At 44.3% G+C, this 23,415-nt stretch overlaps 1 protein-coding gene across 1 annotated transcript in view; it reads right to left on the reverse strand.

The window, feature by feature from the left end:
- C1QTNF7 (C1q and TNF related 7) overlaps positions 1-23,415 on the reverse strand; it is a 79,336-nt gene that overhangs the window by 26,194 nt on the left and 29,727 nt on the right. The window lies entirely within an intron of this gene.

Genomic DNA, 23,415 nt, shown 5'->3' on the forward strand with positions numbered 1-23,415 from the left:
GGGAGCCCAGTACTATGAGTAAAGCATTATAGTTGGGGGCTCGGTTACAGGTGTCACATTGGGGCCCGGGAGCTTCCCTTATTCTTTATGTAACATACTAAATATATCAATATTATCTGTAGATAGATATTAACAGGAATGCAGTAAAAATACATCATGAAAAAAAAAAAAAAAGATTTTCGCATTGAAGCAAACCAGTAGTTGCTTTTTCCAAGTCCGTAATATCCCAGTCCAGCTCCTTGTTGCTCTCTACGCACATGTAAATCAGCTATAATACTTGTCTGACATGGGGATCATTGTTGGAATAAGTCTTGTACTTGACCTTCTGGATAACTGTAATTGATGTGGTGTTGATCTACAGGCCACGGTGGGTGTCTGAGCAGCTGAGTATAAGCTGGAATTTAGTTCTAAATTCACATTCTTTTTATTTCATCTTTCAGAATTCTTTGGATCTTAACCCCTTCCCGCTCTAGGGCATACGTTTACGTCCTGGCAGCAGGGTACTTATGCAACAAGGCATACACTTATGGCCTGTGGATACAGCAAGATCAGAAGAGATCTTGCGCTATTCAGCAGCAGGAGCCGGCTGTCACTGATAGCCAGCCTCCCGATGCAACAGCGGGGGTGCATCGGAGCAGCGACCCAGCTGTTAACCCCTTCCCTGCCGTGATCTATGTACATTGTGGCATGGGAAGGGTTCACAGAGGGAGTGCGCTCCCTCTGTGACGTCATTGGGCTCTCGTGATATAATCGTAGAGAGCCTGACGGGTTGCCATGGCAACATGATTCCAGATACCGGCGTCCTGTATTGCCTGTGCCTATGATCGCTATAGCAAGTGATAAGGCATTGCGCGAGAGAAGTCCTACAATGCCTTATCATAGCGATCATCGGCGCTATGATGCAAGTCCCCCATGGGGACACTAATGGTGTGAAAAAAAGATAAAAATTATGTACAACAAAGAAACATGCACAAAAAAAAGTTTAAAAAATGTTGTGCTTTTTCTTTTAGCATAAAACACACGCACACGCAAAAACACGCATCTATTACAAGCAATGTATTCCCTATGGTGTGTTCACATGTCCGTGTTTTACAGGTGCGTGCCTGTAAAGATAGGACATACGTGCAGGGAATGCACGCATTGTCTTCGATGCAGCCGCGTTGTTTTTCAGGGAAGGGCTTTAAATATAAGCCCTTCCCTAAAAAACAACAATTTTAGTGTAAAAAAACCCCCCCAACCAAATAAAAAAAACGTACCTGTCTGCTGCTGCCGTGTCCTCACGGGGATGAAGAACACATCTGCTGCATGCGGCAGATGTTTCCTCCATCCCCACATGGAAAAAGAATTCCCTGCTGTACCTGCCACATCTGTCACAGATCAACAGAGGAATTCTAAATCCCCGCAAGCATGAAGAACACATCTGCCACCTCTGCAGCAGTCGCGGCTTCGTTGAAGACAATGCGTGCATTATTTATTTATTTATTTATTTATTTGCAATAAAATTCTGTTTTTTTCAGGAAAGTGCTTACATGTAAAGCCCTTCCCTGAAAAAACAATTCAGGGGTGCCGGCAGACCATTGCCTTCAATGGAGCCGCTGGCAGCAGCCGCGGCTCCATTGAAGGCAATGCACGGACCTGCATTCATACCTGTTTTTGCACGTACTTATGTACGCACCTATATACGCACAAAAACACGCTCGTGTGAAGCCACCCTTAAGCCCAAAATAGGCCATGTCCTTAAGGGGCTATGGTTGCAAGCAACAAAATATCTACTATTTACAGGCTCTTAAGATAATTTGTATACTTTATAGCATGGCATACAGGATAAGTGTGGGCCAATAGACTCCACCCACCCTTTGCGCGATAAGCATAGAATATATCATCCTAGGATGCTATAGACCCCATTCAGTGGTGTACTACACACAAGAAAGGAAGTCACATAACAAAAAATTGAACTGGACCCTCATTGTGCCATGGGTCTTTGCTACCTAAACTAATTTCAGTGCAGTCCAGCAAGCTCTGAAATGTGAAGATTATTTATTAAGGCGAATCCCTAAAAACAATTACAATGGCATATAAGATTTTCTACTTAATATCACTATAAGAGATGAGCGAGTATAATTGCTAAGGGCAATTGCTCGAGCGAGCATTGCCCTGAGCGAGTATCTCCCCGCTCGAAAGAAAAGGTTCGGGTGCCGGCGCAGGGGAGCGGTGAGTTGCGGCAGGGGGGAGAGAGGGAGAGAGAGATCTCCCCTCCGTTCCTCCCCGCTCTCCCCCGCCGCTCCCCTGCCCGCCGCTGGCAGCCGAATCTTTGCTCCCGAGCGGGCAGGTACTCGCTAAGGGCAATGCTTGCTCGAGTAATTGCCCTTAGTGAGTATACTCGCTCATCACTAATCACTATATCTTTACTAAAAAGAAAAAATCCTGTTGCGCTCTTAGGCCTCAGTCAGACGGGCGTTTTTTCGCACGATTTGCGCATGCGTCCGGCGATTTTTTAAAACCATTGCTTTGCAATGGGATCGGACACATGAGCGTTTTTATGCGCTCATCCGATAAATTATAGAACAGAAATCGCAGATCGCACCTATCTGCGATCTGCGATTCCTGTTCTCTTCTCTATATGCGCTCAATGGGGCTGGCGGCAGCAGCGCCGACCCCATTGAGAACATATAGAAGACAAATCATTCTTCTCTGCCACAGCTGTAACAGCTGTGGCAGAGAAGAACGATGTTTGCCCATTGAATTCAATGGAGCCGGCAATACAGCTGGCTCCATTGAAAGCAATGCGCTGCGGGCGAGCGCGGGATGAATTGTCGGGAAGGGCTTAAATATATAAGCCCTTCCCTGCAATTCATCCAGAAATATGTAAAAATAAAAAATATATATATACTCACCTCACTCACACCCCCTTCACACCCACTGCAGGCCGGCCGCGCTGAACTCCATCTGCCGGGACAAGGCGAGTATATATATATATATATATATATTTTTTTTTTTACATATTTCTGGATGAATTGCAGGGAAGGGCTTATATATTTAAGCCCTTCCCGACAATTCATCCCGCGCTCGCCCGCAGCGCATTGCTTTCAATGGAGCCAGCTGTATTGCCGGCTCCATTGAATGCAATGCGCTGGACAGCTCCGCCCCGTTTCTAATGAAACGCGGCTAGGAGCAGATTTTCGGGCGATTTTTGGGCCCCGGTCACGCGATTTGCGGATGTGCATCCGTCATGCGATCCGCAAATCGCGCGAAAAAACGCCCGTGTGACTAAGGCCTTAGTGTGGTTGAAGGTAGTAAAAAAACGTATGCCATTGAATTCTCGGATTTCAAATATTGTCTGTTAGTTTGTTGTTGCACAATAATGGAAAGTTAAGTGCGTATGTTCATTTGTCCATTCCCTCTCGTTGTTGGCTTCAGTAATTTAACTTTATATTTTGTCTTGTTCAAAACCATCACTGCCAATAGAGGACAGGGCCACGGAGGCAAAATTCCATAACTCACTGCTACCTATTAGTCTCCATAAGACTATATTAAATATCATTAAAAACACCAGACATAAATATAAGAAAAATATGATATAAAGTAACATATAGCCTTGGACAAGAAGGTGAAGAAATAACAATAAGCCAGGTCACTAAAAACGTACGGTTGGTTTAGGGACTGGCAAAACACGAAATACTCTTCCACATAATTATAGAAGAGCACAGCAACAAAGGAGAAGCATGGCATAGGTTCTAAACATGGGGAGCGCCCATATATTACACTGCCTTGGTCAAAGTATTTAGATGCAGGGTTAGGGCCGCAAACTACATTTTTTTGGCCGGGTTAAGTAAAGCCAATCATTTTGACAAGCTGGTAACTTGGACTTCTGCTGTGTGGTTGAAAGGGACCTTCTCTTTTCATTTCATTTATTATAGTCTCAATGAGAATCTCAAAAGGAACAAATAAAAAAGGTAATTTTTACAAGCGAAAGAGACTGAAGCATGCAGACAGTCACAGTGGAGGACACATGGAACTAGACCTGAGCTGGGCCCTGAAAGGAGTGTCCCTTTAAATAAAATACAATGCTGCTAATAAAAAAGTCCTAAAATTATATAACAACCTTCCTATAGGCAACCCAGTAGACAGTTTTCTTCCATCAAGGGGAGAGCTATTTTGCATAATTTTCCCATGAAGCATTGCCTTAAAGTCTTACTACCTTGTATGGCATTTCGACAAGCTTGATCCGTATCCATCCAAAAAGGAACCCTGCTTACACTCTACCCTGTACTCCTATGACCAAAAACATTTGCATGGAGTTTGTATGTTCTTCCTTTGTTTGCATAGATTTCCTTCAGGTTCTTCCATTTCTTCCCACACTCCCACAATAGGCTTTCTCTTAAATTTGCCCCTGTCTGGAGTACAGAAGTTTGATTGTGAGCCACACTGGGAAAAAGGACTAATATGAATGATTACAATCTCTGTACAGCTCTGCGGTATATGCTTATGCAATATAAACATAGGCTATTATATAATTCCAACAGACATATTAGTTCTATCATAAATGGGTTTCTGGAGAGATAATGGAGAATGACAAATTAATGGTGATGTACGGTAGAAGCCAGTGTTCTCTCCAACTATGTGTACTATGTATTGTATTTGGTATCATTACAGTTCCAGAATTATATAATCATCTGGCAAAACAATAGCCAATTTTAAGAGACTCCTCAAATATCACAATAAAGTAACTAGACGTGACCTATACATTGACACTAAAGAATGTGCAATGAAAATATAATTACATGATCTTTATTCACCCTTTCCCTCACCGGATCCTCTATGTCTACAGACAGTTGCAATTGCCAAGATTTTACAACTTCCTTATGTGTGACTGATAGATTGTCACTTGTGTGAGGCAGCAGCTGTCCGACAAGAGAGATAAACTCTAGTCCAGATGTATAAAGAAAGTTGGGACTTTCCAGTAATAGTCATAGTCTATCAAATGAGATTAAAGTGTATATTTGAAATAAGTCGGCGTCTTGAACATTTGTTAAAGAGTTTATCCACATAAATTATATGGTCTTAGACTTTTCAAACAATTTCTAATTACGTGATAGCCAATGTGGTAACATTCAAAATTATAGGTCACTTTCTTTTACCTAAAATTCTATTTCTGTTTAGAAAAATTGTCATGTGAAGTCTGTCTTTAGTAATAGAGATAACAAGATGGAGAACAGGAATTGGAAAAGGATGATGGCATAGATACACATATGTGGCTGCTGCAGCTTACAGTAAGTGATTTACTGTCTTAGAGCTACTGAAATCACACCTACACTGTTCAGTACTTCTCTTGTGTCCTCCACGATGCTGTTATTTCTTTGTGTGTGCTACAGAGACTTAGGGAGCAGAATCTGCAGTTTTCTCTATGTGCAGTGTATGAAGCCAACATAACAGCTGTCTCCTCTTAGCAGCTCAGAGTGAACTGAAAACTAGAGATAGAGCCTGCAGATAACCGCAGAATACAAGTCATATGATGGCCAGAGATTGTGTTATTCTTAATGTACATCAAGAAGGGTATCGTTTCCCCTTAAGGAGACCACATAGAAAGTGTATGAGAAAATGGGAAGATGGAACAATATCGCTACAGTGCTACCTATTGGAAAGCAACATTCCTTCTAATTAATTTCAGATTTTTTTATCTAGCTTTGTCACAGTGTCTGGGAATTATGAGCCAAACCCAGAATCTTCTCTATACATTGAAGATAACCATGCACATATAGCTGTTTGGGGTGATTGCCTCTCATCAGCAGATTTCTGGCTTGGCTAGTGAGAAGCCTATAGACATAAGCCTTATACATCTCTTCACACCTTCTAGGTGCTATCCGTCAGGAGAAACAATACCCTTCCTGACCCTTGTCTATCGGCCTCTCACTAGCCCAACCAGAAACCTGCTGCACACTGATGAGGGGCAATCACCACCAAACAGCTGTCTGTACATGGTTATCTTTTTTCTTCTGGAGAAGACTCTGGCTTTGGCTCACTATTCCCAGTCATTATTACAAAGCTTATTAAAAGGTCTGACATTGACTTCAAGGATTGCTGCCTTCCAATAAGTGGCACTGTAGAGGTATTGTTCAATTCCCATTTCCTCATGTTCACACACATGACAGCTTATTCTCAAAAGTCACCTGAAAAGTCAGATACGCTTTAACTTTTACTGTTTGATTAATATGGTCATAAGGAAAAGGTGCTCTATGATGACTTCCAAACTTCCTTTGCCTTCCTGATAGAATAAAGTAATCTGAACAGGACCATATTTTCTTTTAGGAACGAAAGGCGCATGCCCAGAGGCAGCACTGGAGCATACAAAGCAAGGTCAGAGTCAAATTATAGTTAATGTAGTGGAAGTGCAGTGGCCTGAAGTTGTGGTGTGAATGTATGTGACTGACTGTTATGGATGAGGCCTGTGTGTATGTCCTTTTAACTGCGTGAGTTACATGATTGAACGGCTTGGGTAGTTGAGGGCTGGTGTTTAGAGAAAGGGAATTGAGAAAATTTAGTTGGAGGTGGTGGACGTTCCTGCACTGAGCTAATCGTAGAGCAATGGGTCTCCTGCCACTCCAAAAGGAAGGGAAGTAACTTAAGAAGCCTGAGAATCAAATAGAAAACTTGAGTGAATGCTGTTAATGAGCTGGGAGTGCATACTCCATGGACAGTCTATCAGATAAGTGAGACTGAAGATGTCTAGAGTTCAGAGGGAAGAGTGTCTCCTAGAAAGCCTGTAATATTGAAGGTGTGGAAGAGAAGTGAATATCTGTAAAGAAGATTGTTATGTCTGCACAATTTACTACTTGTTGGAGAATCCAAGCTGAAAAATGGTGAGTAAAGAAGAACCAGCACCTTTGGTTGAGTTCCTGAAAAACTTATTATTGGACTGTGGACTCTATTTCATACCGTGTGAATAGCTGCCTAAAAGAGGTGCTGGCGTCACGTGACATTTAGATTCTAGAATACTTTATTTATGTACTGCGAGTAACTGGGCTAGGCCAAGCTGGTGCTGCTGATGGGAGAGATCGCAGAGCCACCCGTGACATTCCATCTTGTTTCCCCATAGTCGCCCCCGTCACGGCAGGCCCCCCGCTCAGGTCGCCGCAGAAGTTGATGTAGTTTTCTCAATTCCATATTTGTAACTTTATGCTTTAATCTTTGATAAAATTTATTTTGTATCATGATTTTTCAATAATAAAAAAATTCTTAGGAAAGGTCATACAATTCTACAAGGATTACACTCTATTATTCTTGCCCTATCAGCAGTAGAAAGAATAAACATGTCATTTTCCAAAGCAACCTGCATAGTCTTGGTCTGGTGCTTACCTGCCTTTCTGGATGTCCATACCTATCGCCAGTTTTAGGACTGAGTCAATGTTCAAGTCTAAGATAAGGTAATGCTACATGGAAATGAGAGTCTAACAGAGAAGATATATATTGCTCGAAAGTCATTAAAGGATCTACTGTATATATATCCTGAATAATCACTTTAATATTTAGAGACACCTGTTCTTTGGTTGGATTACTGATCAGTGGAGAAACACCGGCTGCTCAGATGAATCCAGATTTCTGTTGCACCCTGCTGATTGGAGGGCCAAAATTTGGTTCAAGCAGCATGAATTGATGAACCCTTCCTGTCAGTTGTCAACAATTTAGGCCGGTGGAGTAATGATGTGGGGAATGTTTTCTTGTGACATCCTGGGTCTTCTAATACCTGTGGATGGATGCAATGATGAGTTGCTGCGGTTCTGAAGGCCAAAAGAGGTCCAACGCATTACTAGATGGGTGTCTCAATGTATGTCTACATAGGAAATCAAGTTTATATACAAAATATAATAATTGCATACCGAAAAAAATCACCACTGTAGAAAATGAACTTATATGTAGAAGTATATTGCATTAATAAGACAATAAAGTAATATTTGCGGATTACATTGAGCACTTCTGCTGTTTGCTCTCGAGTGTCGGCCTTCTAGCTGTGGAGAACTTGTTCCCGGCGTGGTACAGCACTGGCAAATCCGACGCTGATGAATAATTCTGTATATTTTATTTTATTATCCAGACATGTCTGCTTCTTCTTATGTGGAAAATCTGTTTACTTACATTGGACTTGAGATGTACTCACAGCTGCAGTGAGTGGATTATTTTGGATGCAGATGTTTAAGAAAGTCTCTCTCTGTCACTTGGGACCTCACTGGAAGTGTTTAGGACTGATAAATGATTTGCTCCACAATAAATATTCATTTGCTCTCTTAGATCACAGAGAAGAGAAGAAGTTTTCAATTGGAATTATTTAAAAAAATATTCCTGTGCCTAGATATGACTATTACACAATTGTTATGGCGCCCCCTGCTGTTTTTTAAATTTTCAATGAGAACGTCCACCTGTGCAGTGCTGGTGGTCGCATATTCTCAGTAATTATGTCCCACCTCCTGATCCTCTTATATATGAGTGACTGAGTGATTTCTGCCAGCCAATAAGAGTTGGCACACTAACAGCAGCTTCTTCTAACCAGCACTGGTTACTGTTACGGCACTCTGCCCCCCGAGCGCCAGTTGGGGTGCCCTGATCTCCCGCACCCCCACTGTCCCTGCCTACTTGCCTCGGCCCTGGCTAACCCCAGGCGGACAACTGGACGGCGGTCCCTGCCCTGGCTAGGGACCTGGCGACTGACAAGCAGGAGACTACCTAATGGGGGGAACAGAGTGCCGACAGAGGAGGCAGATGAATCAAACCAACAAAACTTACAAGGCTGGAGATGGGACTCACAGGCAAACTGGCAGGGTGCTGGATAGCAACTAGTGCTGACTGGGCCAGACTAGATTAGAGGCAAACAGAACCAACACAAAACGACAGAGTAATAGGGGACCAGAGGGAGCTGACCGACAACTAGGGACTGGCTGAGGCGAACCGCAGACAGACTGGCTAGGTGCATGCAGAACCAATAACTGGCAATGAGCTCACTTCACTGCCAGTCTTTTAACCACAAGGTTCCGCCCAGGGGCGGAGAGTGGGAGGAGGCAACTCCGCCCACTGCTGTATAAGAAGAACGGAGGAGGGCGGGCGGCACCCTACGGGCAGACACGCTCATGCCGCCGCCCACAGCTGCTGGGATAACCTCGACACAGGGCTCCAGGCCGCCGGAGCGACGCGCCGCGCTGTATGGTAACATTACCCCCCCTCTGACGGGGGACCTCCGGGCCCCCGGAAACTCGACCAGGCTTATCCAAAAAATGGCTGTGAAAACGCTGTACCAACCCGAGAATGTGACCCTCCCGAGCGGTCACCATGGACTGATCCTCAGGTCCATGACTTCGGTAGCCTGTGGCTGCCCCATTTCCTTCAGGGGCTCTCCTTTCTACATCTTCTTCAGGACCAACCGTTGACATATCGTTGTGTTTCAGGTCGTCTTCCGAGTCAATGCCCGAACGTTCACCACTATCTCTTGTCCCATCCTCGCTCCCAATGACGCTGTCTTCAAAATATGAGGCAACTCCAATTTTAAAATCACTGTCCTCTGAGCTATCATACTCCAAAAAACTCTTCCGGGGCCCCAAATATTGTAAGGTTCCTGTACCCCGGCGAGAATCCGGGATCTCCTGAGCCTCGTGTTCAACTTCATCACAGACCAGGGTGGGCGGCGGGGGACCGGAGGTGGGCATCACCGAAGAGACAACAGGTTTCGACAACGACTTATGGAACCCCCTGCGACCCCTCCTTTTGCGATTTCCAGAGGACCGGCACCCCTTCTGTCCCACCCTGTACGGCCCAAACACCAACAGACCCTCCCCACAACGCAACTGCACACGAGACCCCACCCCTCTCTTCCGTCCCCTATGCAGGGCATCGGTGGCGACATCAGCAGCAGGGCGGGCGGACGGGGTTTGAAGGTAAGTGAGACCTCGGGGACTGAGTGCGGTATCGACTGGGCAGGAAGGAAGGGAAGCGTGATGGCTATGGCAGGATGGCCCCCACTGGGTTAGCTCCCCAGTGGCCCAATCGAATTGGGGGTTGTGCAACGCCAGCCACGGCATCCCTAGTATCATGTCTACCGACATTTTCTCCATTACCAGGAACGATAGACCTTCCGAATGGCGACCCCCCACCGTGAGTTGTAACACTGGGGTCCTCCATCGTACCAAGCCCGAAGCAAGAGGAGTAGCATCAATGCTAGCAAAACGAATTGGCGTCTTTAGCGCCACAAATTCAGCCCTCAGGGGCTCAACGAGACGCATGCTTATCAGGTTAGCAGCTGCTCCGGAATCAATAAACGCCTGCCCTAGGCGGGAGAAGTTCCGGAATCTAACCTGACAGGGTATCAGAAGTCTAGGACGTACCTGAGGTCCTAGGCGACCCTCCCTGCAATCGCCTAGGACTGGAAGTCTTTCTGCCGATTCAGACTGTGGACGCTGAGGCCTCCGGGGGCAGGTTATCACCCGATGTCCAGCTTTCCCGCAGTAGAGACAGAGATGATGTAATAACAGAATCCGGCGTCGCTCCTCGGGGTCCAGCAGGTCCAGTTCCATAGGTTCGGGAACAGAGACTGGTATGGACGGGGAGGGGACAGGACAAATGACCTCCCTGACTCTATGGGTCGGTCTATCTTGCTTCCCAGCCCTGAGCCTCCTATCTGCCTTCACTGCTAACTCCATAGCCTCCTTTAAGGACCCGGGGACAGGATGGGAGATCAACAGTTCTTTGACCGCGTCCGAGAGACCTTGCATAAAAACGTCTTTCAGGGCGCTATCGTTCCATGCAGTATCACCCGCATAGCGTCTGAAACTGGAGCAATAATCCTCCACACAAAGCGACCCCTGATGCAGCGCCAGCAACCGTGAAACCGCCAACCCCACTCTGTCCGGTTCATCGAAGATGCCCCCGAGTTCCTGAAAAAAGGAGTCCACCGAATGCAGGGAGGGGGAACCCTCAGGAATGGAAGAGGCCCAAGTCTGGGCAGAGCCCCGCAGCAGGGACATTATGAGCCCGACCCTCTGGACCTCCGAGCCGGAAGAGCGGGGACGCATCCGAAAAAACAGGCGACATGCCTGTTGAAAAACGAAAAACTTGTTCCTCTCCCCAGAGAACACCTCGGGAAGAGGGCACTTGGGTTCGGGACAGGTAGAGGCGTTCTGCTCCTGCGACACCGCCCACTGCTCCTGGGCCACCATGCGAGCTGACAAATCCCGGATCACCGGCACCAGGTCTTGCAGCTGGTTTGCAAGGGCGCTGATCGCCGCCATGAAAAGAAAAACAGTATTTTAAGGGCCAGTTATTATGTTACGGCACTCTGCCCCCCGAGCGCCAGTTGGGGTGCCCTGATCTCCTGCACCCCCACTGTCCCTGCCTACTTGCCTCGGCCCTGGCTAACCCCAGGCGGACAACTGGACGGCGGTCCCTGCCCTGGCTAGGGACCTGGCGACTGACAAGCAGGAGACTACCTAATGGGGGGAACAGAGTGCCGACAGAGGAGGCAGATGAATCAGACCAACAAAACTTACAAGGCTGGAGATGGAACTCACAGGCAAACTGGCAGAGTGCTGGATAGCAACTAGTGCTGACTGGGCCAGACTAGATTAGAGGCAAACAGAACCAACACAAAACGACAGAGTAATAGGGGACCAGAGGGAGCTGACCGACAACTAGGGACTGGCTGAGGCGAACCGCAGACAGACTGGCTAGGTGCATGCAGAACCAATAACTGGCAATGAGCTCACTTCACTGCCAGTCTTTTAACCACAAGGTTCCGCCCAGGGGCGGAGAGTGGGAGGAGGCAACTCCGCCCACTGCTGTATAAGAAGAACGGAGGAGGGCGGGCGGCACCCTACGGGCAGACACGCTCATGCCGCCGCCCACAGCTGCTGGGATAACCTCGACACAGGGCTCCAGGCCGCCGGAGCGACGCGCCGCGCTGTATGGTAACAGTTACATTAGATGGATGTTCCGAAAGGGTCTCCGACAGTGATTGGGGTCTTCATATAACCCTATTACTGACCCAAGTTCTGAGTTATTTTGATCTACATGTAGTATCTGTTTATGTAGGGAGCCAGTACCCACACTGTCTTGCACTTTTAACCCATGTGAGTGAATCGGTCTGGCTCCTTGTACATCATCTCTCTATTTGTTTGTGTTGTTCAGCCCTAAGTTTTTAAACACCATCACGAATAAAGTTCATATATTTTAGTTACGTATATACTGTGAAGGGATGTTCTGAGAGGGAATCAAAAACACACCAAGGTGCCATAACAAGAATGGAACACCTCTATCTAGCCATGGGAGTATTTTTCAAATTATTCCAATTGAAGACTTTTTGGGATCATTATAGTCTTGTCCTATAAGAGGCGACCACACAACTACTGGTAGGGACTATGCTTTGCAGAATGCTATGCACAAGGGCAAGCTCTATACTGTTAACCCTTTCCAATCCACTGTTTGACGTCTGAAGACATTCTGATTGAAGGCTGTACAACTCTGATGTCGGAAGACGTCCAGCAGGGTATCTTTACTGTATATAACTGGCCGCTCTGTTGTCGGGGGCCTCTTCAGAATGTCCCATACCGAAGTACTGGCTCTAACCAGCAGATGGCGACATTGTGTAATGGTAGAAAGAGAAAGCCCCCTAGGAAACCCTGAATCCAAAATTGGATTGCAAAGGGTTAATGTAGTCAGTATTTAGGGAGTTCTGCTAGATTTCTGCTGAGCAGCCTGCAGAGTTGTGAATACAGCTCTGAAGGATAATAAAATCATAAATAATAAAGTAATACAATATAATAACAGAATTATTAAACTTTAGGAATATTTAATAAAGATAAAGACAGTTAAATGGGTTCTCCACTTTACATAATCCCTTATTGTTAGACGGATTCCCTGATGAAAATGTGGTGTCCCTCTACAAATATCTCCCAGCTGTAATCTGTGCAACTTAAAGTAGTGACATACATACTGATTTCAGTGGTCTGTCACTTATGGAGTAATGTATACTGGTTTTTAACCCCTTCACGCCAAAGGACGTACATTTACGTCACAGGGGTGCAGGTTTTGCATGGAGCAGAATCAAGAGCCAATCCCACTTCATATATGGTGGGTACTGACTGTCTTTGACAGCAGGCACCAACCTGTCACAGTCACTATCAGCATGAATGCTGATTGTAGCTGTTAACCCTTTAAATGCCCAGTACGGTATCCAGGGATTCCGAACAGCACCCCTGTGATGATTGCGAGGTGTTGTTCAATTACCATGGCAAACTGGGGCCTTCTGAAAGCCCCCAGGCCTGCCATAGCTGACTGCGTGTCAAGCTATGCATGTGACACGGCTTGATAGACTGCTTATCAAAATGTGGTAAATGCAATAATAGGATATTGCATTATACTCTACAACCAATCAAATGATTTCAAGTTCAAATCCCCTCTGACGACTAAAAAAAGCTGTAAAACCTAGTTTAAAAAAATTTACATTATTCCATAAAACCCTTTCCCCATATTTATAATTAAAAAAATCAAAACATAAAACCCAAACATATATTTCATATCACTGGGTCCATAAAGGTCTGATCTATCAAATATATACCTATGAAAGCAGACACATACAGACTAGAGGAGAAAACACCCCTATAGGGGTTCCCTGACCTATTGCGCATTTGGGGGGGGGGGGGGGGGGGGCTGCAACTATAGTCTTTCCTCAAGCAGTCCTAGCTGAGGGTCCTCCATGCCAGGCACTCTGAGACTAGAGTGGGTGACCCAGGAACTATTGCGCCAACTGGCTAATGTACAGAGGAGGTATTTAAACAGGAGCAGTGGGTGGTCTTTCCAGGACTGACCCCGTGGCCTGTCTATAGGTAGGGATGTGCATTTGGAGAGGGCTTGCCACAAATTAACTGCCTGTGGTTTGCCAATCCCTGAATAGCCATCTTTTATCTATGAATGTAGAAGGAAAATTGGGATAATTCCACAACGTCCCATAGGCAGGCATCGCCTCAGTCTGCTTTCAAGTGAAGTTACAGATCCAGATTTATATATTTATGTTTGTTAGTCTTTGGCCCTGAAGTCTTAAACATTTTTCAATAAAGGTTATGTTTTAAGGGTTTCTACTCTGTGAAGGTATCTATGAAAGTAACCCTTTATTTATTCCACATGGTGAACATGATCAGACAAAGAAAAAATACACAATGCCAGAATTGCACTTTTTTGGTCACATCCCCAAGAAAAAAGATTTAATAAAAAGGTGGTCAAAACGTTGTATGCACTCTAAAAGGATACCAGTATAAAAACACAGCACATACCATGAAAAATAAGCCTTAACACAATTGTGATGATAGAAAAATGAAAACAAACTACGGCTGTCAGAAGATGGCAGCAGAAAATAATTTTATTTTAATTTAATTTTAAGATATTTTAATTTTTAAAGGTAGTACAGCAAAAAACAAAACAAAACAAAAAAAACTGTATACATTTCGTAAGGATATTATCATACTGACCCATAGAATAAAGTTATGTCATTTTTTCTGCAGTGTGTACACCGTAAAAACAAGACCCCCCCAAAGATGGTGGAATTGCATTTTTTCCCATTTCATTCCACTTAGAAATTTTTTAAAGTTTTTCAGTACATTATATGCTACATTAAAAGGCACCATTGCAAAAATACAACTTGTCCCGCAAAAAACAAGCCCTCATACAGCGACGTCCATGGATAAATACAAGAGTTATACATTTTTGAAAGCAGGGAGGAGAAACAAAAATTAAAAAGAAAGCAAAGGGCAAGGTCATTAACGGGTTAAGGATTTACAGCTTGTTCCTGCAGTTCTCAGCAAGAGATGAACCCAGCTTATTGATGAGGTGCCCCCAGCCTTGCCAGTTCTTTGTATTTAGCAAAAAGGACATGACAGGTTAACTTGAAATAGTATTTTCAGAAGACCAGTCCTCTCCACCGACATGTCTGCTGTAGAAACATTTTTAGTTACCATAATAAAAAAAATTCTATAGTGTCATTTCATAGAGCTCTGCTATTCCTCTGTTATTCCTGCTGGAAATGTACGAATAAATTGACATCTGGGTGGAGATGTCTCTGTCAGAGCTAGCATTAAGGGGGCACCCAAGCAGTCTGAGACTCTGACTGGACTTGCCAATGTGGACAGACAGGTTGCAGCACCCTCACTGAGCTCTGGCATAGCAATAGGGGGTTGCAATTGCGGGGCCCATAAGCTAGGAGGGCCGTAGCACCCCCTCAACTCTAACATACACTTACAAATAACAGACAACGTGCCGCGTTCTTCCTCTCACTACAGAAGGCCCTTGAGCTGTCGTCGGTTGGAAATCCGTCAGTAGGCTTAGTATGTAATGCGCCCCACTGACAGCCCTGCTATATGTGCTATACCTGCTACAGGGCTACGTGGAATATTTACATTCAATAGCCCTCAGGCCACTCTCGCACATCTTTGTTAACCCGCAGCGTTTTAACGCGTTTTCAAATGGCTTTTTACAAACTACTTCAACAGCGTTCATTAACACACCCCATCATTACAATAGGTGAGGAGGTCCGTTAAAAGTGCTTAAATGCATGAAAATAGAGCAGACAGTGTTTGAAAATTGCGGTGTTGGAATCGCTGCGTTCCAACGCTCGTCTGAGAAGCCCCATTGAAATCAGTAGAGTCGTCTTATAGCATTTAGCATGGAGTTTGAAATACCGCATGAAAACGGCGTAGAAAACGGGGTGTGTGAGAATGGCCTTAAAGTCCAATTTGTCTTAACTGCTAAAGAGCATGTCACCTTCCCAGCAGTGGAAGGGTTACAGTTAGAGATGAGCGAGCATGCTTGGATAGAGCAGTTACTCGAGCGAGCATCGCTCTTCTCGAGTAACTACTTACTGGTCCCAGCATGCTGGGGGGTGGGGGTGGGGGGGCAGGGGTTAGCAGGGGGGTGAGAGAGATCTCTCTCACTTCCCTCACCCCCACCCCCCCGAGCACGCTCGGACCAGTAAGCAGTAACTGCTGTATCCAAGCGTGCTCGCTCATCTCTAGTTACAGTCCAAAACATTACATCACAAGACGTAAAGGAGTGTGAAAAAGTTTATATACACACACGCACATATATACATACATAATATTAATATATATATATATATATATACACACACACACACCATTCCACATTCAAAATGAGCTGTCTGCGCTGGGCGATGCATTGTTAAATAGGCTCTGTCTCATATTCCAATTCCTTTACGTTTTCATTTCAGGTTATCAAGCAGTTTTTTCCTCTTCCATATCCCTGTCCCTTTCCCCTGTGTTCTGATAGCATTCACTATATAGCGGTACTGGCAGTGTATATGGTGGGGTAGTATTATTGGTAATCTCAGTCATTATATAGTGCGGTTTGTGACTCTTCTCAGATGCATGTGCTCTTCTGTACAAGTCTACGGGGGAGAGCGTGCAGGGCAGTCTGAGAACAGTCACATGTTATGGCATCTTCAGTAGATGACAGCACAGGAACCAGGGAACGGGTCAGTATAAAAAAATACATCATCCTTCTCCCTGTCACCTTCCCTAACAGCACCATAACTTTATAATGTGGAGGGGGGGGGGGGGGGGGGGGGGGGGGACAGGTTTCCTTCAAGAGTTAGCCTGCTATTTTAATTCAGTCACTAAAACTTTAAGGGGCATTGTGATTATTCAAGGGAGTACTGAGGGGCATTGATATATAAGAGAGTAGTGGAAGCTATTATCAATATATAAGGGGGCACTGAGTGTCACTATTACTATATAAGGGGCATTGCTGGGCATTATTACTATATAAGGGGGCACTGTGGGGCATTATTACTAAATAAGTGTGTACTGAGGGGCATTATTACAAAATAAGGGGGTACTGAGAGGCATTATTACTAGATAAGGAGACAGCAACTGGTAATATTCTATAGGCACCGAGGAGCATTATTTGTGTATAAGGGGTCACCAAAGGACAGTATTAATGGATGAGTAGCATTGAGGGATGCTATTATTGTAAAAGGTGGCACTGCATGGCAGTATTGTATAAGGAGGCACTGATTAGCTTTTTTTAAATATATAATGGGGCACTGAGAAGCATTATTAATGTATAGTTGGCACTGTAGGGCATTATTACTGTATAAGTGGGCAGTAAGGGGCGTATTTCCGGTGATGAACTATTGATGAACTATCCTGAGAATAGGTAATTAAAAGTAGTTATAATAATAATCTTTATTGTATATTTGCCTGGAAAACCCCAATTATGGGGCAGAGAGACACATGATTATTTTTGAAGGCACATAAAAGGCAGCATTATTGCCTACAGGGCAGAATAATGTGCCATTATTAATTATGGAGAAAGAAAGGGAGAATTATTACTTTATGGAGCAGAAAAGGGACATTATTACTCAAAGCAAAGGAGTCAAAGATTGCTGTGTGTCAATATCTACAGAGACAGGTTGTGGCCTGGGAGAAGTCATTATGGCAGTCTGGGACCGTATAGAGAAGGAAAGGGAAAGAGAATGACCCCAAATAAGAGACAATACCACCTATGATCAGTGGAGGTAACTTCAGCATAATCACTATTTGGCCTTATTCACACAAGCGTTTTTACGCGGCTATTTAGCCGCATTTAAACATTGGCCAAAAATCGTGACCCTGTGAAGCATTGGTTTCCAAAGTATTCGTTCGTGTGAATGATGTTTAGCCGCGTAAAAAAAAAAAATATCGCGCCGGAAAAAATAGAACATACGTGGTCGAAATCGGCGACTAATTTTATACACCGCCGGAAGATATCTTGCCTTATCTTTTGGCCAAGAAACGCTGGAGTTTCCCATAGACTCTTATGGGAGCTGGAAAAAAAAGGACAGGGGAGGGAGTTTAGCAGCGTCTGGCACTGTGAAAACATTACAGGTGCCTCTATTGAGGCAATACAAGACATTCCAAGGATTTATGCGGACCGAGGGATTTCCTGGCTGCAGCATATTTTTTGGCTAATATGCCACAGCCGCCCATGTGAGTGGACAAGAAAACACTAATAAAGCTCGGGACTTGATCGCGTCTATTTCCTTTCCACGTGATTTCTGGCCGTGATGCGGCCAGCGTGATCGCTGGCTTGTGGTTCTGTGTAAACGCTCCCTGCTCAGGGTTTCACATAGAAGGTGAAGCGCTAAGAGAGAAGCCTGCGATCCAGCGGTGAAGTCTACCAGTGTAAATGCTCTGCACGAGCGCTGATGACCTTAGCCGTGACGTCAGTGCTTATTGAGGTCCTTTACCGAATGACAACCCATGTAAGAAGGCCAGTAATCTGGTCCTGGAAGTCACACATTGAGGATCACACTTACTTTGCATGGTTGCTGGAACAAACTGTATAAACATGAGTAGAATGTTAGTGCAAATTCCTAGGAAGATTAGGAGTCAATGGGAATAGCTAAGAGGTTATGAAGTCCTAGCTTGTAAGGAATTTGGAGATGGACCAATGTAAACATGTTAATGATAAAAAAGAACAGCATGACTCCAGTGAAACTACCATGTGATACACTGTATACTAATCAGATGATCAGTAAAAGAAGGCTTCATTCAGCTAGTTCCCAAATATTCATTAGTTGGATAAATGCAGTATTGGGCCTCTGGGTACATGTGAATCAAAGTTTTTGATCTGTGATAGAAAATATATGTTCGAAATATAACAATCATGTGGAAATGTAAGAAAACCTTATATAAAAGTGTGATAAAAATATAACCTTTGTAGATCTCAATATTTGATCTTCACTATATAAAGTGACTAGTAATTATTAGGAAATTATATAGTATCAGTGTTGTTACATGCACGTCACACACACAGAGCACTGCTACATGTACATCACATACAGCTCTGCTACATACATTCTTCATACAACAGGGATCAGAAGCAGCACAGCAGAGTCCTGCACATAGTGATCACCCCTGGTCATGTGACCCCTGACTGCTCCCACACAGGTGACTGATCACATGACGGTGATATCATCATAGGTCCTCTAAGCACAAGGCTGCTGTAGGTGCTCGTTAGTAGTCCATCTTCAACAACCCCCCGCAGTCTCAGTTGCTATGGAAAACTAACGAACACCTAGCCAGACAGCAGCCGTGTGCTTACAGGACCGTTGATAACTCACTTGGGATGAAGGGCCTTTGATGACATCACTGTCATGTGATCAGGGGCGGAGTATGTAACGCACTCACTCTTGCTTTGCCCCTGATCATCCAGAGTGAGTTACATACTCCACCCTTAATCATATGATGGTGACATCACTGGTCCTTTATCCTGAGATCATCCCAAGTGAATGAGTTATGCATCCCCTAGAAACCCCCGCGCTCTCAGTTGCTATGGAACAGGACCTGTAATGATGTCACCATCATGTGATATGGAGTGGAGCATGTAACTCACTGACTCGGGATGAAGGACTTTTGATGACGTCGCTGTAATGTGATCAGGGGCGGAGCATGTCACTCACTCAAGTACGGACAGACAAATGGTGGTTAGTAGTTTGATATGATTTAAAGGAGTTGTCCAGGGAATTGTTACCTGCACCTACAATATAACTTAGTATGGACTCTCTCTAACTAATGGAACAGTTAGCCCCCTGTAATCATGTGACGGGTACAGAGTCTATATACCATGTGATCCAATGTCGGAACTTGGGCTGGACTTGGCTGTTCCGTCAGCACAAATCCTGGTAAGAATTCTGCCTCCCTCGAAAAAAAAAAAAGCTGTGACTGGTTCTTTGACCACTGCTCAGCCAATTACAGCCATTGCATTGGTTCATCGAGCACTGGATTGTTTGTTTCTCGAGGGCTGCTCAGCCAAACAGAGCTATCACTTCCTATAGGCGGGATTTATGAATCCCGTAACCAGGAAGTGATCTTCTGTGGGCGAACGAGGACTGCAGGTTGTGCGGCGGAGCTCCAGAGACCAACAGGAGGATGTGGACCAAGCCTGATAGTCTAGTAAAATAAGACCTTCCCCAAAGATAAGACCTAGAGCCTCTATTGGGGCAAAAATAAATACAAGACAGGGTCTTATTTTCAGGGAACCATGGTAGTATGTACTGTTTTCAATAAACTGCTAAACACTTCAGAATAGCAACTGGCTGAAGCATTTTTCACAATTTTATTTTTTTCATTGACGCACTCCAAGAGCCATAACTGTTTTATTTTTCCACCCACAAAGCCACATGAACCTTGTAAAGATTGTGTTTTGATTGGTATCATTTTGAGGTACATATAATTTCTTGAACCCATTGGCTCAGTGCATCAATCTTAGCGAATGACAAATTGGATGGGCAACTTCCATTATGAGCTAAATAGAATATATACATTGTAGAATTCCGTAATGATTTATATAAATGATGGCTCTAAATTAATTGGGCAATCATTTCATTTCTGGACGGGTTTAAGACCAGAATAACTTGAGATCTAGATCTGGCTTTCATTATACACTATGAGATCCCCAGACTAAAGTCATCCTGACACTGTAAACATTGTTTTAGTGTTGTTCTGCAGAACATCGATTGAAATATTTTAGAATGTATTATTATTGGTGTGAATTTCTTCTTTTCTTGGCTGTCAATGCTACTTTAGCACAGCTCAATTTTGGGATAACCCTTTTGTTGGCAGCAGACCTACTTCCAAAACATGCCTGGAATTTGACTAAAACTGGCTAAGTAGACTCAGACTATATACTGTGTAATAAAATATTATTATGTAAGTGACCATTGCCCTCCATATAATTCAGTTTTAGCCCACCTAACACTTTATACGTACTGTATGCCAATGAAAAAAAAACAGGGCGGTTTTCACATTGGCCACTTGAGCAGTCACAATAGGTTGATGCCTCCTGATTCCTGTAGCTCACTTGTCAGCTTTGTTGTATATATTGGGACATATTGAAAAGAGTCCTCTCATTATCATTAAAGGGTCTTAAAAAAATTGATGACTTGACCTATCTTCAGGATAGGTCATCAATAAGTGATCAAAAGAAGTCCACTGCTCGGGACTCATGCTGGTCAGGTGTTCACCAGAGCTTCTGTCACAGTGTACGAAACGGATAGCTCTGTACATTATGCAGTTTTCTGCTTCCTGCTCCATACACCATGACAGCAGCAACAGTGAATAGTCTCGAGTGCATACCCTCACTAATCAACTACTGATGAATTATCCTGAGGATTGGTTACTTTTTTTTTAGAATAGGAAAACCTTTAAAAGATGAGGGTTACATGACAGCGCTGTGGTATTACTAGATAAGTCAGCAAGGATCTAACCAAGGGCGTAACTATAGAGGATGCAGGGGATGCAGTTGCACCCGGGCCCAGGAGCCTTGGGGGGCCCATAAGGCCTCTCTTCTCCATATAGGGAGCCCAATACTATGAATAAAGCATTATAGTTGGGGGCCCCGTTCCAGGTTTTGCATTGGGGCCAAGGAGCTTCAAGTTACGCCTCTGGATCTAACATTATACACACATATGAGGCCTCGGTCACACGGGCGATTTTCCGTGCGATCTGCGCATGCGATGTGCGATTTTATAAAACCATTGCTTTGCAATGGTATCGGACACGCACTTTTTATGCGCTCGTCCGATAAATTATAGAACAGAAATCGCAGATCGCACCTATCTGCGATTCCTGTTCTCTTCTCTATATGCGCTCAATGGGGCCGGCGGCAGCAGCGCCGACCCCATTGAGAACATATACTAGACAAATCATTCTCCTCTGCCACATCTGTAACAGCTGTGGCAGAGAAGAATGATGTTTGCCCATTGAATTCAATGGAGCCGGCAATACCACCAGCTCCATTGAAAGCAATGGGCTGCGGGCGATCTCTCAGGATGAATTTTCGGGAAGGGCTTAAAAATATAAGCCCTTCCCTGAAATTCATCCAGAAATGTGTAAAAATTAAAAAAAAATATATACTCACCTTGTCCCGGCAGACGGAGTTCAGCCACGGCCGGCCGGCAGTTCTCCTGAACTGCTATGAGTAGTATTCAGCAGCCGGGGATTTAAAATCCCCGCCTGCTGAATGAGCTGCCTCTGATTGGTCACAGCCCTCACCAATCAGAGGCAGCTCTCACTCACCCATTCATGAATTCATGAATGGGTGAGTGAGTGCTGCCTCTGATTGGCTCAGCACAGGGACCAATCAGGGGCAGCTCTCAGTTCAGGAGAACTGCTGGCCGGACGCGGCTGAACTTCGTCTGCCGGGACAAGGTGAGTATATATTTTTTTTTACTTTTTACACATTTCTGGATGAATTTCAGGGAAGGGCTTATATTTTTAAGCGCTTCCCGAAAATTCATTGTGAGATCGCCCGCAGCCCATTGCTTTCAATGGAGCCGGCTGTATTGCCGGCTCCATTGAATTCAATGCACTGGACAGCGCTGCACTGCTCCGGCCCGTTTCTAATGAAACGCAGCTAGGAGCAGTTTTTTCGGGCGATTTTGGGGCCCCGGTCACGCGATTTGCGGATGCGCATCCATCATGCGATCCGCAAATCGCGGGAAAAAACGCCCGTGTGACCGAGGCCTAAGACTGTATGCATTTCCACACTCACTGCTTGGTCGCTGGTCTTTGCAGCACTAATGCAAGGACAATGACCCATTATACGGTTCCTACTGAAATCAATGAGCTGTCTGTCACAATATGACACCTCAAGTACTTATATTTCATTGTGTCTCCGGATGATGCCAGTCTTTACTTTTCATCATATTCTTTCTTGTGTTGCTGTGCTCTTTATAACAAGCTCTGCAATCTACAATCAGATTATAGAATAGTTACTTATAGACATATTTGGATGATCGTTTGAATTAAGAAATACTATATTGTAGATTAGTTGGTATTTTGTCCCTTCTAGGCTGGCCAAATGTTTCCCAGGATCTTGTGACCTGCTGGAGAAAATGTGGTCTCTTTCGGCAATATTTTTGGGGATTGTCCACTTTTGACTTCTTTTGAGGGACTTGTTTTTTTATCATCCATAGGTTTAATGGCAAAAGTATCCCCATGAAGCCTAGCATTGCTCTACTGCTACTGGACACCAAACTACTGCCATGCACTTATAGAGAACTGATCTGTCATATTCTCCTTACCGCCATTGACTAGACATTGGAAGTCTCCCACGTCTCCTTCTATTACTGCCTTGATAAATTTGGTATCTGATCCTAGTGCTTATGAAAAGCCTTTTGTCCTCCATAATAATAATTTGCTCAGTTACTACTCTATGTGGAATCCTTGGCTTAAAAATATTTTTTTATTGAATCAGCCTTTATAGTTTCTTTCTGTTCTTCTTCATATTTTCTTGTTTTCAAAATATTCAACCTCAATTTTGCTCAATGTGATGTATCTGAAATTTTAATTAACATTTATCATTATCCAATTTCTGTATTTTTCGATT

The sequence above is a fragment of the Eleutherodactylus coqui genome, chromosome 7 (genome assembly GCF_035609145.1).
Source record: "Eleutherodactylus coqui strain aEleCoq1 chromosome 7, aEleCoq1.hap1, whole genome shotgun sequence".
Classification (NCBI taxonomy): Eukaryota; Metazoa; Chordata; class Amphibia; order Anura; family Eleutherodactylidae; genus Eleutherodactylus; species Eleutherodactylus coqui.